Source organism: Lathyrus oleraceus, chromosome 5, assembly GCF_024323335.1.
Source record: "Lathyrus oleraceus cultivar Zhongwan6 chromosome 5, CAAS_Psat_ZW6_1.0, whole genome shotgun sequence".
In the NCBI taxonomy this organism is placed as follows: Eukaryota; Viridiplantae; Streptophyta; class Magnoliopsida; order Fabales; family Fabaceae; genus Lathyrus; species Lathyrus oleraceus.
In genome coordinates, this window is record NC_066583.1 from 199,935,896 (window position 1) to 199,941,883 (window position 5,988).

Below are 5,988 nucleotides of genomic sequence, written 5' to 3' on the forward strand. Positions count from 1 at the left end.
GATTTTTTATTAGAAAGAGTTAAGCCAATTTAAGTTTGGATGGTTTTCCATATCATATCATAATATCATAGATGATTTTCCATTAATTATATCATTTTTTATAATAAATATCTTTTTATTTTTTCAATTCACAATTAAATTATTTTATATTTATTATTTATTATTTAAACTTTTCTATTTTTTTATTACTCGCATTTTGAATAAGACGTGGCATGTGTAACTAATATATTTTTTTGTTATACAGGTTAATGAAAAAAAGTAAGATAAATATATTTGATAATTGATAGAATAGAAAGTGATACACTATATTTAAAGTTAATATAATATAATTAATGTTTTTATTATCATTGCTTTAGAACATACAAATATAAAAAAAATTGATGTTTTCAAATATATTTCTCACCACCATCTTCATTACTCTTCACATGTAGGGAGAAAAAATTATTACAAAAACTAAAATAAAGGAAATCAAAAACACTTATTATATTCAGGTCTTATCACAGTGATGAAAAGAAGATAGAAATAAGAACGCTACATTGATGAAAGGATAGAAATTCAGTTATAGGGTAATAATAATTTAATAACAACTTTTATGTCAAACTATTGGTTTATAGATGACACAATTCCAAACTCTCTGTTTATTGATGGCACAATGTAATAAAATTTGAAAGTAATCTTTATAGTTACATATCATATCAAAAACATTGCAAGTTTCATCAATCATATTAAAATACCCAAACCATTCAATCCGATGATCGGCACGTATATTTTGTCTTTTTTTTTAAATAATTTTTATAATATTATATATTTTAATGTAAAAAAAATTTACAAAGTTTTTCATAAAAATTTCAAATGAAAATTTGGTTTGAATAGTTATTCTTAAAATGTTATTTTAAGTATTTTATTATTTTATCAAAACTTTTTTGGATATCAAATTTTCAAAAAATCACTTAATTTTTATTAAGATACAACTTTTTGAAAAATTTGTGATTTTGACTATATTTTGATCTTCGATAATGTATATTTATGTTATAGAATTAACAATTCAATCTTTTAATTTATAAAAAACTAGTAAAGGATCCGTGCGTTCGCACGGGTCGCGCAAGTGCAATAATTTATTTTTAAAAAATTAAAATATTATTTTTTTGTTTATATATATGATTATGATGTGTAAAAGCTTCGGGATTCAAAAAGCTAAAAATTTACAATTTATAAAATTATAACGCAGGCCCCCTCTGCAACAAATTATGATGTAGGTTCCACCACTTGGGTAGACCTTAGGATAACACCCCTCCTAAGTGCAATGGAGATCACTCTCCTAGGCCATGGTCCTTCATGATCAACCATCGACCTCATCTAGGTAAGTATGTTGCAAGGATGGTATTCAAGTTCTTTAATAGTCTTTCTTATCTCAATACCTTTCACCTTCTTTCGATGTGGGATTCAACTTTCGATGTGGGATTCACCTTCTTTAAATGGAGTTTAGTACGAAATTACTTATAGGAACATGAAATTAGTTGTATTATGGATTGTAGTTAGGGTAATTAAGTAATTATAGTGGTAATTAACTTTTATATATTAAAAGTAGAAAAGTAGATTGATAAAAATATTTATGATAAAGATCATGGTCATAGAAGAATTCTCTTTGGTTATAAATACGTAATGCTCTTGGTCATTCTTGTTATCTTCATCACATGATTGTGATGTGTAAAAGCTTCAGGATTCAAAGAGCTAAAAATTTACAATTTATAAATTTATATGAGCTAAAAATTTACAATTTATAAAATTATATAAGGAGAAATTATTCCTCAAAATTTGATATTAGAATAAGAGAGGGCCGCGCGAACGCAGGCCCCCACTGCAACAAATTATGATGTAGGTTCCACCACTTGGGTAGACCTTAGGATAACACCCCTCCTAAGTGCAATGGAGATCACTCTCCTAGGCCATGGTCCTTCATGATCAACCATCGACCCCATCTAGGTAAGTATGTTGCAAGGATGGTATTCAAGTTCTTTAATAGTCTTTCTTATCTCAATACCTTTCACCTTCTTTCGATGTGGGATTCAACTTTCGATGTGGGATTCACCTTCTTTAAATAGAGTTTAGTACGAAATTACTTATAGGAACATGAAATTAGCTATATTATGGATTGTAGTTAGGGTAATTAAGTAATTATGGTGGTAATTAACTTTTATATATTAAAAGTAGATAAATTTAGAAAAACTTATAATATTTTGAAAAACATTTTTATAAAATCCATTTTAAAAAATATAAAGAAAAAATCTATTTTTTTAAAGTTAAAACGAACTGACCCCATCATATCAAACAACTATATTTTTGCACCTTTACATTCCAAACAATAAAATGATGGGTTTTTCCTAGAAAAACACATTATCCTCGTAAGGAACAACCTTCTTGTTGCCTTATATACCACACCGAATTTTAAAAGATACCATTCGATCTACATCATAAAAACATAAACTATCAACCTTCAAACAAATTCAATTCAATTCAGATATAAAAATTGAACAAATTGATTGGTAGGATTATAAAGAAAAATTGTAAATTAACTGGGGGCAAATGAAGGAAGTCGAAACAGTGAAGGAGGAGGCAAGGAATATTTGAGAATGAAATCTGAACACAGAAGAAAATGAAAAATAGGGCCACAAATTTTATAGCAATGATGTATTGAAATCACTAAATTGTAGAAATTTCTCAAATCAATAACATTGAAATCATAAACTTTACCTTTGAAGACAAAAAAATCTTAAAGAACGAAACAACCAGTATGCACAACAATCGCAAATGGTATATACAATATGTGAAAGGATCCGTTAGAAATGTATTATGTTTACATTTTGAAAGAAAGTTAGTTGATATAGAACAAGGAGTCTACAAATGAAAAAGAAATGTTATTGATATAAACAAATGAAAAAGAAATGTTATTGATGTAAACATTTGCTATCACAAGGTTTTGCTAAGAAGAAAGAGGCGGATGCAAGTGTTGTGATAGCAAATGTCTATCCTCAAGCTTCCTGTTCCATACTATCCTTATCTGTATATTGCCACTGCTCAATATCAGCAGCCTCCACAAGCTCCAGTTTCTTAGAATCAGCAAGATAACAGAAACCAGAGTCAAGGTCAGCACAAACAGTTTGATAGAAAGCGTCATCATCGTGACCCGATCCTTGTGTCATATGCTCAAATTACTCCCATGTCTTATTCAGCAAGGGCCAATTGTGCCAAAGGAGGTTCCGCCTGCTACGTCCTTGTATCATGCAAAGCATAAGCCTAATGCTTCGTGCGCCTACCATGTCGGGCATATAGGCCATTCTACCGAAGATTGTTGGTCTCTCCAATCAAGAGTACAAGAGTTGATTGATTATAAGGTCTTGTCATTCTCTGAGGCAGGACCCAATGTCATAACTAACTCGTTGTCAAATCATTGTGGACAGATAACAAATACAATTAGTGGTGAAGATTGCTCAGATTCAGTTGCTTCTTCAGAGGAGTATCAAGGCTAGCAATATCATATTGATTAAATCATCTCTCATTTGTAATTTTCTCTTGTTTGTTAATTGTTGTTCATTTGTAAATTTTTTCTGGTTTTCAGATGATAATAATAATGATATAAACGTGCATGTTTTGCTTAAATCCATTCGTGTTCACTCATATTTTATCATATCATTTTTCAAACAAAATCAAAAGAGAATGAGACAATTAAAAGTACGCAAGATCATTGTCTGTATGCTTTTGAATAAGATCGTGTTGATGATGTAAGACATTGTTTAAATCCCTAAATACCAGAGATATAAGGAAGATAATACTTAGTTAACCCTTTTGGGCCTTGTAGTAGGAGTTTCCTTCTTTACACATAAAACCCTCATGGTTAACCAGAGGCAGGGTAGTCTTCAGTTAGTTTGAACTTGCATTCAAATTTCAAAAGGAGAGTATCTCGTCAAGTGATCAATCATATCATATCCCTCTCAAGAGGATGGAATCGCCAACTTAGAATGGTTATCCCTTATCAACAAAAGGAGTGAGATAGCCACAAACCTTGCAATAAATCGAGAAAGCAGAGGTCACATGATTTGCTCAAAAAATAAAAAAAAGATGAAATGAAAAAAAGCAAAAGTAAATAAAAAGCCCGCTAAGTCAAAAGCTTGAGAACAAGTTTGACTTAGGCAAAAGTTAGTCTATCCCGGTGGGCTGCAGACCCAAAGGATTAGCCCAGGCAAAAATAAGGGTAAACAAAACAAAATAATTAGATGATCAATATCAAAATCCTCAGCAAAAGCAAATCTCTGTGACTGCCAACAAAAGTAGAATATGAGTGACTATCGCTCCAAACTCTCAATGGGTTCCTTAACCATTATTGCTGATATCCAAAATCCTTTTCTGAAAGATGGACGCTTGTTTTAAGCTAACTGAAGGTAGGACTGGAGAACATCACAGAGAATGGGTGGGTGTTAGTTGTAATTTTAAGTGTCGGGTTTTTGTTATCGTATCCACAGGGATTGTAAGATATCACCGCCGTTCGATGGTTGTATTAATCTTAGCTTAAGTAACAATAGGGTTTTGGTGTTTGTCACGTTATCTTGCATAAAAAGGTAATACAATGCGGTAAAAGTTATGGTTTGAATATTTGAGAAATATTGCCAAAGTTAGGGTTCAACGATCACTTTGCATGTATTTGTTCGGTCAATAATATTATAAACTCCTTTAGATGATAAATTATTTCACAAAGTCCTCCCAATGTGTTTCTCTCGAACACACATTATGAGTTTTCCCATTTTGATCGATTGTTTATCTCTAACACAACCTATCAAAATGACAACTTTTTGGTTCAACCTTATGGTGAACAAAATCATTCATTACTATCTCTAGCTAACAAACAAGATTGGATGAAAACCTAGGTTAAGAGTTGGTAAACATCTCTTGATCATAAACCAACACAAAGAGTTTTGAATAAGAACAAAGTTTTCATCATATATTCACCATTAAAGAGTTTACACATGAAGATCCTTACATTTACACACAAAGCTAATGATCGTCTACATCTAACCTTGACAAATGGAGGACTTAGCTACTCATTTTCATGGTAGCTTGGTCGGCAAGTTTCGGAAGAAGGTTGATCAACATCCGAGTCGAATAATCGAGATTGGATGGGAATCCACCTTCTTTTTGTAAAAGATGGTTAAGAGATGAAGAGAAATGAAATTTAGGGCACAAAAGCTTCTAAGAACAATGCTGTAAAAATCTGGAAAAAGTACAAAGTATGGAAAAATGAAGTAAAACTAGGTATGGCTCTCAAAAGTGGCACTTGCTACTTATAGAGTTGTACTGGGTTGTCATGCTCGCTAGGCGAGCAGAATGGCTCGCCTAGCGAGGGTCTAATTGAGGCACCAGAGGCACTTGCGCCCAGAGAAACAGCCTATCTCAGACTGTCATGTTCGCCTAGCGAACAAAACCTTCGCCTAGCGAAGGGCACGCTTCAACCCTCGCTCCAGCGAGGTTGAGAGGTTTGGCTACTGGAATGCTCGCTGGGAACTCGCTAGAGCCTCGCCTAGCGAGTGAGTGCTGGTTGCGCTTTTCACCAAGTCTGGAAGCGTTCGCTGGAAGCTCGCCTAGCGAGTTTGGTCATGTTTGCCACTGTAAAATCCTGGAGCATTTCGCTGGAACCTCTCGCCTAGCGAGTGCTTCGCCACAGACCTCGCCTAGCGAGCAGGCTGATGAATGCAAGTTCTCTTTGGTTCCTTTGCCAACTTTCTTGTGTCTTCGTTTTCAATTATTTCATGCCTTCTTCCTGCACAATAACACACAAATCAAAGGTACCAAGATCGTTTATCAATGTATTGCATTTCATCTAAAACAAAGGTGGTTTCGACATTTTAGCAAGGAAATAGAGTGAAAGATGCCCATATATGATAGCTCAAATAAGCACTTTTGGGCATCTAACAACTCTCCCCAACTAGATTCTTGCTT

General features: G+C 33.1%; 1 non-coding gene and 1 pseudogene across 1 annotated transcript; both read right to left on the reverse strand.

Moving 5' to 3' along the window:
- Positions 1–1,223: 1,223 nt before the first annotated feature.
- LOC127090038 (uncharacterized) lies at positions 1,224–1,368 on the reverse strand (annotated as a pseudogene).
- Positions 1,369–1,830: 462 nt separating this feature from the next.
- LOC127090037 (U1 spliceosomal RNA) lies at positions 1,831–1,991 on the reverse strand. The gene has a single exon (XR_007791575.1). It is a non-coding gene; the product is annotated as a U1 spliceosomal RNA (small nuclear RNA).
- Between the last annotated feature and the right edge of the window lie 3,997 nt (positions 1,992–5,988).